Source organism: Podarcis muralis, chromosome 3 (genome assembly GCF_964188315.1).
Source record: "Podarcis muralis chromosome 3, rPodMur119.hap1.1, whole genome shotgun sequence".
Lineage (NCBI taxonomy): Eukaryota > Metazoa > Chordata > Lepidosauria > Squamata > Lacertidae > Podarcis > Podarcis muralis.
The window spans coordinates 32,988,152-33,000,985 of record NC_135657.1 but is presented as its reverse complement, the minus strand read 5'-3'; the positions used below and the strand labels follow the sequence as shown (position 1 = coordinate 33,000,985).

The window sequence follows — 12,834 nt, the reverse complement described above, 5'->3', positions numbered from 1 at the left end:
AATAGGTAGTGTGTGTGTGTGTGTGTGTGTGTGTGTGTGTGTGTGTGGTGGTAATTTTAATTATACTGCATTGGGGTGGGTGGGTGTGTTTCAGGGCATATAAAGCCACAACATTAAAAGAGGTAATTTCACAGCACGGGATAAATCCTTGTTCTTAATAACAACAACAGAGTGCCATAATTGGGTGGCTCGAGCTTCAGTCGTAAACTGAGCAGGGGAAGGAAAAAGAAAGAAGGTTGGTCCCTTGTCCTTCTATACAGAAGGCAGGCGTTGCTCAAAAAGGGCGCTATCTCTTTAAGAGAATCCGATTCCCCACGCGGGAGAGCGCGGAGATCACCTTGGCAACCGAAGCTCAGGCGACAGCGAACCGGAAGTGACCCGAGGGAGGGGGAAGAGTTCGAAGGTCGAAGGTGGCGGCGGGAGGAAGATGGCGGCGGCGAGGGACTTGCCTTTGCATCTTAGCGGCTGGGACGCGCTGATGGGGGTCCTCGGCAGCCTGAGCCGGGGCTGAGGCGCCCGTTGCTGGTGACGCTTCGGAGCGTCGTGAAGGAGCCGCGAGGGCTGAGGCCTCTTCCTCCTCCTCCTCCAGCTGACGCTTCTGGCTCCGCGCATCAGGTGAGGGGAGTGAGGCTGGAGGCGGAGAGGGCTGGGCAACGGCTCACCCTGCGGACGGGGGCGGGTAGTCTCCGGGTGAAGTGGGGTTGGTGCTCTAAATTTATCCCCCTCCCCTTCCCCGGTACAAAACGGCCTTCGTCACTTTCCTGCTTCGGTTCCACCTCTTTAAACAGGCTTTTCTTCCTTTTGCTCTCTTGATAGCTGGGTGTTGCGCACGTGTGACGTGTTTTCATTTCCTCAGACCTTTTAGAAAGTGACGTTGACTTGCATGCTGACGTGTCGGCATAGTGGTGGACGGTGGCAAGGGAAATCCAATTCAACCCCCTGGCCGGCTATGACTTCCTGGGGTAGCTTGGCCGCAATTGTCTTCTTGCAGCCCAGTCTGTTTCTCAGTGTGGTCGTGAAACGGAAACGCCAGCTTGAGATCTTTGAAGGAAGGGCTGGCGACGAATATAGGTGGGATTAAAATATGTGCTAGTTTCGAGTCCTTGCCTTTCAATTCCAGATTACAACGGGGTGCTTTAATTATTAAGAAAATTGGGAGGGGTGCCTCATTATGTATGCACTGAGACTCATGCTGTACATAATATAGCATTCTTTAATTAAACTGCCACCTGCCTCAGTTTTCTAATATTGTTTAGCTCAGTCATGACACTGCTTTTGCTGGATGAAGTAGACTGTTAATATTTCAGATGTTTTTGGACCGACTCCCATCAGCCTCAGTGAGGCTGCTCCGATGGTCAGGGATGATGTGAATTTGAGCACAACAACACTTAGAGGCCCACGGGTTCTCCAACCCTGCTGTATATTTCTGCTGATGTGCTAAAGTAGAACTCGCTCCCCCATGTACACCTGTGTAGTTACTGTCTTGTAAACTCAAGCTCTTACTGATCAGTGTATACATTTGGATGCCTTTTCTTCTAGGTCCTTAAGTTCCAGCTTATAACCCAAGACTGACTAACCCAAGGTCATCAAATGAGCTTCATGGCTGAATGGGGGTTCAAACCCCAGGTCCTAAGTCCAACACTCTAACTATTAGGCTACACTTACTCTATTTAGGCTTACCTCTTCAGTGATGCCCATAGCTACCAATCTTACTTAAGCACAGATAAGATGACAGTGTCAAAGGAAAGCATGAAACACTAAGAACTTCCCTATCCGGGGCTGCCTTCAGATGTCTTCTAAAAGTCAGTTGTAAACTTGTATGATTTCAAAGAGAGAATTTTGTCAATGTGTAAAGTCTGTTCTGTTGAACATACGATTTAATGTTTTGTAAGGACATAGTCAAAATAGATTAATATTGGCTTTTTCACTTTTAAATATTTAAAATTTCTCTAATTCAAAATCTGAATGTGATTCATTTGAAAGAGTGCATAAAGCAATTATGTACAGTGTTACCTCGTGTTACATACGCTTCAGGTTACATACGCTTCAGGTTACAGACTCCGCTAACCCAGAAATAGTGCTTCAGGTTAAGAACTTTGCTTCAGGATGAGAACAGAAATTGTGCTGTGGCGGCGCGGCGGCAGCGGGAGGCCCCATTAGCTAAAGTGGTGCTTCAGGTTAAGAACGGACCTCCAGAACGAATTAAGTACTTAACCCGAGGTACCACTGTATTTGTCATTGTTAATGTGTTCCATATCATTATCTAAAGCTTGCTAGATTCATATCCAGTGGCATGGAATGTTCTTACCTTGATCTTGTTTTGCTGGAACAGCCTTTGCTAATCTGGTGCCTTCCAGGTGTGTTGTACTACAGCCCATCAATCCCAGATGCTATGCCTGATGTGAATTGTACTTAAAAACATCTATAGGGCACCAGGTTGGCAAAGGCGGTGCTTGAGAGTTTGTGTGCCAGCAAGTGGGTGGTCCCTATTTTGTATCTTGATTCTGATGCATCACAGTACTGAGATCATGAGATAAAGCTGGCAGGCTACTTCACAGGCTGGAGCTGAGCTGTCAGACGAATCCCAGTTTGTTACTTTTGCCATTCCATTTCAACATTAGATTATAAACAAACCACTTCTACATATTGCCTTAGGCTTATTAGTATGGTTTCACATGCTGCCCAAGAGCCAATTTCTGTCTATTGGTTAACAAGACGTTCTTATTAACTCAACTATGCTATTCTTCTTTGTTCATTAGCAGTCCACGTGTCAAGGTCTCTCCCAAAGGCAGGTTTTTTTATTACATTGGGAGAGGTTACACACAGATTTACTTTTCCACTGCTTCCATCCATCTTAGTTCATCATGGCTACCCCAGAATTTGGGCTTGGGAGTATTGGATTAACAATGGTCACCCTCCCAATGGTGCCCTCATTGACTTGTAGAAGTTGATACATGTCATGGCAAGCCCCATTTGCCTTTGGACTTCTAGCACTTGTGGATTTGTGGGTGCCCTTGTGGTCTTCTACATCCTTGTGGACTAGGTCTGCACCAACTGATGAGGCTAGAAGCTGAGAGACCTGAGGTGAGAGTGAGTGAGGCTTGAACTATAGGTTTTATTTTTAAATATCTAGATGTCGGCACCACATCTTTAGGTACCAATTTTGTACAGGAGTGATGAGGGAAAATTAAACTACCTCATTTGTCCATGTAGTTTGGTATGGACTTCCACATACTACCTAATCCTTTTAAACTAGAGGCATTGAGGTTTGGAACAAAGACCGGTATACAAAGCATGAGTTGATACAAAGCATCAGTTTTAGAAGCTTGAGAGACCAGGCTTCTAGGTTTGTTTCTTTCAGCTCTGACACTAGGCTTTAAGGATCTAAGCACACATTCTTTCTTAGGGGAATGGTGTTTCAAATATTCAAATATTTCAAATGTTTCTTATCTGAGTTATGCATTTTCCCAAAACATGCGTGTTTCAATCTTGTCTTTTTCTTGTCAAGCTTTTCAGTTGGGTTTGATTATAGCTGTCAGCTGCTGTTTAAAACGTCTGTTTCACATTGCTTCATTGTAACTATTTTGTAGCATTGTTTTCAAAGTGTTGCTGCTAACATACAGTGGACCCTCAGGTTACGTTACCTTTGGGTAACGTAGTTTCACCGTGTGCGCATGCACAGAAGCAGTGCCTCTTCTTAGAAATTTTCAGGGTGCACACGGACCTCTGGAACAAATTAAATTCGTATCCAGAGGGGGCACTGTATTAATGTAAGGCGGTAATGCAGATGTAGTTATGGGATGAGTGCATTTATAGTTTTGTGTCTTTTCAGGTTACTCTCTAATTCCTCTGTTACGGATGTTATACTTCATGTTGGAATCATGTGATTCATATCTAGAAAAATAGTACTAACTTGTTTGTAGGGTTTAGTGTGTATGATTTGAGAAGTCCACAATATACAAGTTGTAACATAGTATGGAGTTGCATATGCTGCTTAAATAACTGGACTTACTCTTTGACTTAAATGAATGACAGTGAGTGATGGCAACACATGGACACATGTGCTTCCATCTTCTTCACACATATGAGAAGTTGAATCTGTGTTCACTTTAGAACACGGGTGGCTAACCTGTGACCCTCCAGATGTTGAGCTCAACTCCTATCAGCCCCAACCCACATGGCTGGTGTTTAGGGATGAGGCAAGCCGGGGCCTAAGAACCAACCACAGTTCCCATTGCAAACAACTTTAAAAAAAACAAAACTGGCTTGAGATCCTGGTTTGTCCTCTGCATTTGTACATGACTTGGAACTGTGGTTTCTTCTTAATTAAAAAGGAAAGCTTTCACTTCTCCTCTTGCACATGGCAGATGAGGCTGGGAAAGTGTGAAATCATGAAAGCATGCCATGCCTTGCTTGTGATCACCTAAAAACTGTGGCTTAAGTGAGTGTCTGAAGCAGGTCTCTGTCATAAAAATGGAAACTTTGCAAAGCTTTTTAAAAAGTTTTTTTTATGGTTATAAGGCACAAAATAATTTGCACATTGAACATATTTTCTTTACAAAGTTGTTTATAACATCTTTATATTACTTAGAATAATATTTTAAGTAGTTTATAATAATAATAAATACTAAATTTTGTTTATATCCCGCCCTCCCCAGCCAAGGCTGGGCTCAGGGCAGCTAACAAGCAATAATAAAAACAAGTTGACATAAACATGGGTTAGTCCCAATGGAAGTAGACCCATTGAAATTAATTGACAAGACTAACTTAGGTCCATTAATTTCAGTGCTCTACTCTGCATGGAATTTAGTTGGATACAGCCCAATTGAAATACAACATGGGGTAATATTGTAAAGCATAACATTGCATAACATAAAAACTAGTTAAAATGAGATTAAAAACAAAACACAACTGTATACCACATAGAAAACCAAATAGTGTTGAAAAGAAAATTAAAGTTCCCAAATCCAGTAGAGCTTGGATAAAAAAGTTTTTAAGAGGTGTCTGGCTCAAGAATTCCCCGAGGGAGGGCATTTTTGAGGGTGGGTGTGACCACTGAGAAGGCTTGCTTCTGCGTTGTCCCCAAGTGGCAATTGACTGATCATGGAATTGATTGGCTGGTCTGCACCTAGGATGTCCTGTTTCCAAGTTATCAAAGCAGAGGCAGATTTAGGTTCAGTCGCACTGGGTGCAGATCCTTGGGGGTCTGCAGGGGGCGCTGCAACTATGATGTAGAATGGAAGGTGAGAGGCAGCCCTGCCCCCCAATTTTGGCGTCACACAGGGCACCATTGAAATTTGAGACCCCAAAGTCTGCCACTGGTTAAGACTTTAAATGTCAACAACCAAACCTTGAATTTGCCTTGGTAGCGAACAGGCAGCCAGTATAGATTTTTCAGCACCAGTGTTATATATGTGTAAAGCTTGTTAGATTATTCATTCTACTTAGATGCTTATATCGTGGGATGATTTCTGTAGGATATTTATATCAGTCAAGAATTGCAGTCTAAAATAATTCACGGAAAGGATCCATTCTATGTACAAGCAATGTAGAGCTGAAAAAGATAATTGCATATCAGTGCCAGTTTCATCTTGAAGTATTTAGAAATCACTTTTGGTTTCTCATAATTACAGTGTTTGAAGAAACAGACATCTAAATGGAGGGCAGCATTTTGGAAGACATGTACTTGTTTTTCTAAAGTAGACCGTTTCTGTGGTGACATTTTCCATTCATTTTATAAATAGATGTAAATTTGTAGGAAAACTTTTTTTAAACATGTTCAGATGAGTTTCAGGAACATGCACTGCCAACAGAATCTTGCACATCTCCATGTGTGGAAGAAAGCAGTAAAGAAACTCAATCCCAATGATTCAGAAACACTGTGGGTAGACGGTTCTCATGTTTGGAGAGGTTTTATTCAGAGCTTTTTTTTCAACTGGAAGTTGCCGGAATTCAGTTCCAGCACTTCTCAGGTGGGTGCCATTGCCATTCTAAGAGAACAAAGTTCGTGGTGAGTTCCAACACTTCTTTTTCTAGAAAAATAGCATTGGAATCATTCATTCATTCATTCATTCCATTTACAGTAGAACCTCTACTTACAACCGCCTCCACTCACGGACGTTCCAAATTGTGACCACAGCAAACCTGGAAGTAACTGGTGGGTTTGCTGCCGTTCACGCATGCGCAGGAGTGGCGATCGCTCTTTGCGCATGAGCAGGAGTGGCGATTGCCGTTCGCGCCTGTGCACAATGGTGCCTCTCCCAGCAACCCGTTTCGCCATAAGGACGGGCCTCCGGAATGGATTGTGGTAGTGAGTAGAGGTTCCACAGTATATACAACCTTTATCTTCCAAGGATCTCAAGGTGGTAGCCATCTTTCTCCTCCCCATTTCATCCTCATAACAACCCTGTGAGGTGGGCTAGGCTAAGAGATGGTGACACTTCCTGGAAAATAGTAAATGTTCTGCAATAATAAATTGAAGGTAGGAATTTGGGAAAGACGTGCAAGAAAATCATCCAAAACAGTAGGCATAATTCAGAGAGCTTTGTTGGACCCAAGGGAGCTTAATGTTTTTTCTTCTCAAATACCAACCCCCAGATAGATTTCTATAGCCTTTTGTGCTGTGCAATTGGCTGTTAACAGGGAAAAATCCAACAGACCCCTTGCATAGAGATAATTGTTTGGATTTTGGTGTATGTGGATATTTGCAATGTGTTCGTGCATATATTGGGCTAGATCCAGAGTTGCTCTTAATGGTGTTCAGAGTGTACTGCAGGAAAGGGGCAGCCCAGAAGTTTTCACCAGTTTCTCCTTTGTCCTGCAGGGCTGTTCTGTTGGACTGAAGGACTCTCAAGCAGCATGGTGCTGGGGGCTGCGGGGAGAAAGAGGAATTGACTAAAATTGCCAACCCACTCCCCTCAGTGGGAAGCCTTCACTGGATCCTACTTTGCTCTGTGAATGGAAAGAACCCTTTGTTTGTGAAGGGCAAGAATAGTTCCAGTCCATTCACTGTAACAAAATGCTCAGTTGAGAAATATAAATACACTGAACAAATAAAGTAAGATGCCTTTCAGGGCTATGGCTTCCCTCCCACACATTATGTCCGGATCTTGAATCCTATTTTCCATTGGAACGCATTTCCTTCTGGTCTCCTGAATTTTGCACTGTGCACCTAACTGAGGAGTTCCTGACCTTGTTGAATATAATGTGATTATGGAAAATAAATGACTGTGAAATATTATAATGTGCATGGAAAATGTTTTTTTGCATGGTGCCTTAAATGCCAATAATTTGTTTCATTTTTAGGGTGTGGGTTTTGTTTGTAATTTGGTACATTCTTGAATTTTTCATTTTGAATGTTTGAAAATTAGTTTAATAATGAAAAGCAGCATACCCAAAAGCTACACTGATAATAGAATCACAGAATTGTAGAGTTGGAAGGGCCTCTAATAATCATCTAGTGAAGCCTCTGCAATGCAGGAATCTCAACAAAAGCATCCATGACAGATAGCCATGCAACCTCTGCTTAAAAGTATCTAATAAAGGAGAGTCCACTACCTTCTGAGAGAGTCCCTTCCACTGTCAAACAGATCTTACCATCATCTAGTTCTTCCTGATGTTTAGTCAGAATCTCCTTTCTTGTAACTTGACTCTATTGGTCCAGGTTCTACCCTCTGGAGCAGGAAAAAACAGACTTGCTCCATCTTGCATGACAGCCCCTTTAGATGTTTGAATATGGCTATCCTATCTCCTCTAGTCTCCTCTTCTCCAAGCTACACATACCCAACTCCCTCAACCGTTCCTCATAACTCTTGGTTTCCAGACGCCTGGTCATCTTGGTTGCCCTCCTCTGCATACGTTCCAGCTTGTCAATATCCTTCTTAAATTGGGGTGCCCAGAAGTGGACACAGTACTTCAGTTGATGTATGAGATTAATCTAATACAGGCATAGGCAAACTCCAGCCCTCCCAAGTGTTTGGGACTACAATTCCCATCATCCCTAGCTAATAGGACCAGTGGTCAGGGTTGATGTGAATTGTAGTCCCAAACATATGGAGGGCCGGAGTTTGCCTATGCCTGATCTAATAGGTATATATTACTGTGAGGCATCTCCTTTGCTACACATAAGCCATCTACATTCTTGGGAAAAGCCATAATTGAAAAAGTGGTTTAAAGTCCTGTTTGAAAGCATGTACTACACAAACAAAGTGCAATACATTTAGAAGCCACCACAGAAGCCCAGCTGCAAGCAACACACTTCAAATCATAAAAATAAATGAAAGATTGGAACCAAAATAGAATGTACTGTGGAATAACAGATGCTGTGGGCATTCTGGAGGCTCCAACTTGCTTATTTGAAATAATAGCTGCCCACTGTTTGGTGTTCTACAAAGCAAATTGTGTACTTGTGGATGTTCTTCCACATGAACGCTTTGCGTTCATTTTTGTTGAGTTGGATCTTATTGTTGGTGTACTTTTCAAATTTACTGAAGGATAATCCGAACATGATGTAACAAATTCATTCTTAGGGTCTCCCATGGCTTTTGCATTGCTGATTAGCAGCTCTGTATGCTCTTCCCAATTCTCCCCAAAGCTAATGGCATCTTTGGAGGGGCATTTGCATTGGAGAAAGGTTAAATGCTCTCTGATAGAGCTGCATATCCATAATCTTCAAAGCAGCTCCATGGGGCTATTGATTTGCACAGTGGTTCTCAAAGGGTGTGTCGCACCACATGGTGTGGCAGCAAGGGATGGCAAGTGTGGTGGTAGGATTCAAGGGCAATCAAAGAAACATTTAAGCATTTCAGTGTAATATAGTATCAAAATAAAATTATCTGCAGAATATTGGCAGATAGCTTTTCAAAATGAGAGCAAGAGCAAGGCTTTTTTGTGTTGATATTTGAGTTGTTTGTCTCTAGTTAGACTTAATATAAATGAGATAACCCAGCAAAAGCAAGTTCACACATCTTATTGAGTTTGTATATATATTTAAGGTACGTCTGTAAGAGGCTCGTTTATAATTCTATTTTGGGAATGATTCATGTTCTTATGTAGCTGCATTGCTTTATACTTCTGGATGTCCCATGATCATGTTATAAAGTAGTTGTGTTCTGTGTTATTTAAATCAAGTAGCGCTAGGAATTGTTTCTTTTTGTTTTCAATGTGTTTCTTATTAATTAAAAATTTGGTATGGCACAAGCAAATTTTTATTCTGAAAGTGTGACCCAGATGAAAAGAGAGTGAGAACCACTGGATTAGCAAAAGAAAATTGGTATGGCTCCCAGATTGCATTAAATGCTTTTAAAGCATTGCTCATGCCGTGGAATCATTTGTCAGTACAGATTGTTGACTGTAGAAAACAAACAAAAAATGATTTGCATCTATTGTTGTATTGACCCAACATCCAAAGCTAGCATGTGAATAGCTTAAACACAGATCTCCTTTAGCTTATGCATGAATCTAGACCTAGCCCTTGGTGGTCACAGGATTGTTCAGTCTTGTGCTTGGGATTGGCACCACTGCTTGATTCCTGTAACACTGGTTCTGGCACTTGTTTGGGAATATGTTCCAGTCCATTTTGCCTATGTTACTATGTGGTAAGGGCTTTGTTCAGCTAGTAATGAGCTCTGGAATTTCAGATGAATATCTTGATATTATGGAAACAACCACATCTTGGCAAAACAGTATGCCTTTGACTGATTCAAATAAAAAGTACAAAATACTCCATTAAGCTCCAGTTTGAAATATGAAGTGCTTCAGTTAAAACACTTAAAATGCAAAATATATGTAACATATGTAATATGACCATAGGAAGCTGCCTCATGCCAAGTCAGACTGTTTAGTCCTCTAACTCAGCACTGTCTGCACTGACTGGCAGCAACTCTCCAGGGTTTGCAGGCAGGAATCTTTCCCAGCCTTCCTTGGAGAAGTCAGGGATTGGAAATGGAACCTTCTGTGTGCAAAGCATTCCACCCAGTTATGACCCTTCCCAAATGCATTTCTGAAATAAAATACTGTCTTAATCCTGGAATGGTTTGTATAATTGAATCTTCAGATTGTATTGAAATTTATAGTTTAACAAGCACTTAAAAATAGGGTTTCAGAAAATTGTGGTTGGCCTTGGTAGCCTATCCCCTTTTCTTTTTTTCTTTTTGAATAGCCAGTGCTGTTTCAGGGCTTTATCTTGGTCAACGAACAACTGAAATTCTTGGGTGATCTCCAATGGAGTCCACCTGCGAGCAGAATGGACTTCTTGCTTGTGCAGTCCGACTGCTTCTTCCTTTCTTTCCCCCACATGCCCCAAAATTTCTTCCAGACTGCTCTCCAACCCTCTGGAACACATTTTGGAAGCGTTCAGGGGGCTGCAAGGTGGAGGAAGGAGAGGAGAGAAGACTATTGCCTGAGTGGATCTCATCCCCACCCCCAAATTTTTAAGCTGTCATTAATTTTGTTACTTGGCAGTTTTGCCCTTTTTTTTTTTTGCAATAAATCTAATAAAAGCTCAGAAGTATACAACATCTTACATTTTCTGGTCTAAAACCTCCAAATGTGGAAAAGTTAAGGAGTTGGGCCTTAACATGCCTCTTTGTAAACCCTTATTCACAAAAATTAGATTGTAAAAGTGGAGGGAAAACTCCTAAGCTTGCAGAGCTTCTATTCTTCAATGTTCCCCAGTTCCTTTCTTTAAATGATTACCTCTCCTCTGCTCTGCTCATTTGCCTGCTGCAGCACTGGAATTTAGTAAAATATCAGAGAAATATCTGCCTTTTGCAGGACAGGTGGACAGGAAAGCAGTTGCTCTCTCATGCTGCGATAAACATGTTACAGGAAGACTGCCATTTACAATACTGTGTATCATTTTTTTTAAAAAAAAAAGTGAATGAGAGGGAGATCTGTGCACTAGTGGATGAGAGCACTGGCAGGTTGCAGAGGCATTTTTAAAAATGTGGTGGTGTTGTAGCAAGTATTTCTTTCTATTTTCCTCTCCTCTTGCTGAGAATGAAGAAGCTTGGTATTCTCTCTTCTCTGTAACTCAACCGGACTTCATCATGCCATATAGTTGCTCATTTAAAATGGCACTAGACTTCACTACTCTCCCCTTTGAAATGTCAAGAGATACATTGGGTTTGTTTGGCGATCATCTGTTTGCCTTCATGAGTACAGAAAATGAGAAGCTGTCTTGAGGTCTCCCTCTTACTGCTATTGCTCTTTTATGCTGATAAATATTTGTGTATCCGTTGCCTAAAAGTAAAAGAAATGAAGCAGATGCAGTGTTAATATACTTGAAAGATTTCAAATGCAGGTGACTCCCCACTTATGTGTGGGTTACGTTCTGGGCCCATGTGCACATACAGTAAGTGAAATGCATGAGTGGGGAACTAGGTTGATTTCTTCTGTTACAACAATGAAGCTCAGAGCTATTTGGAACGCTACATAACAAAAAACAACCCATACTGTACCTTTGCCTACAGATTGCCAGAAAGGGCAGAGAACAATGTGTTTGAGCCTGCAGCAGTACAGCTTCCTGCCCGACAGCTGTTGAGCAGGGCAGTGCAGCAGCATTGAGAGCTCCCTCACGCCATTTTGGAGCCCATAAGTTCCCCCCTCCCTCCCTCCCTCCCTCCCTTTTCTAAAAAAAACTTTAAAACAGATTTGGGCTCTGGGGAGGATCTCCTCGCATGCTATGAGGACTTCCCAGCTCTCTCCTATCATTTCCAGCTTGCGTTGTTGTTTAGTCGTGTCCGACTCTTCGTGACTCCATGGACCAGATAGACTCCCGGCCTATAGAGTGAGATGAGCGCACAACCCTAGAGTCTGGCAAGACTGGCCTGTACGGGCAGAGGTACCTTTACCTTTTACCTTACAAATTTATAAAGCTTCTTTTAAAAGCCTTGCAATAGACCAGGCCTCTGAGGAGGCAGAGATGCGGCACTACTAGTTCCATCAAGGGCATTCTTCAATAGGAGCAGTGAGGTAACCACATTCCAAGCAGCATTCACAATTGTAATTGTTCACTCACTGAGGATCCTATTTTTCCTGAGGATGTAATTGTTCCTATGCTGAATTTTTCATGGCATTGGGCCTACTGTTTCAACTTGCTATCTCTAGAAAAGCACTTCAGTTTTACACTATGTTATCTTGGAAAGAACTCTTTGTGAGTTGCAATAAGTTTCTAAAATATATATATTTCTAATGATTGCAAGTGACAAGAGGATGGCTTTCTCACAAAAACTTGATTTTCAGAGAACAGAGTGTTGAGCTGTTGAGAACATAAGGTTTAAATTTATTTGCCTTCGAATAAAAGTTTCAAAGAAAACTTGACAAGTATCCACTGTTTCCAATGTTTATATCTGGCAACATTTTCATGCCAGAATGGACATTTCAATTTATAATTTTGTTATCCCACATCAGTGGTTATATCTTGGGTTTCAGGTCCCAGAGCTTAACCTTAAAAATACCTGTTTAAGTAGGAACTCAAGCTACTAGAAGCAATCTCTCACAACTTAAAACTGCATTAATGGTAGGCATGGAGCTCTTTCATATGAAAATTGTTTCATTCCTTCATTTAACACTGCAGGGTGGCTCAACACAGAACCTATGCTGACTACAAATTCTTGTTTTGTTCCAAGGGTTGACTCTTATTAAATGTATATAAACTTTGGCCAAAGCAGAAATGAGATTGAATGAAGACATCAACCTGTTAATGAAATGGATGTGTGCTCATTCAGTAGTCTTTTTGTCATGTTAGCAGTTTGTTGTGATGGTTCATAAAATAGCAAGTACTTATCAGTACTGTAGACTGTTAAATAACTGTCAAATATACTAATAGAAAAC

General features: G+C 41.6%; 1 protein-coding gene across 2 annotated transcripts in view; it reads left to right on the top strand.

The window, feature by feature from the left end:
- The first annotated feature begins 390 nt into the window (after positions 1–390).
- The window catches only part of LCLAT1 (lysocardiolipin acyltransferase 1), an 80,226-nt gene continuing 67,782 nt past the window's right edge, over positions 391–12,834 (top strand). The window contains exon 1 of one of the 2 annotated variants that reach the window (XM_028724474.2): positions 391–615. The gene's annotated coding sequence lies outside the window, so the exon portion shown is untranslated. The remainder of the gene's footprint in view (positions 616–12,834) is intronic. The other variant, XM_028724473.2, reaches the window with a different exon arrangement.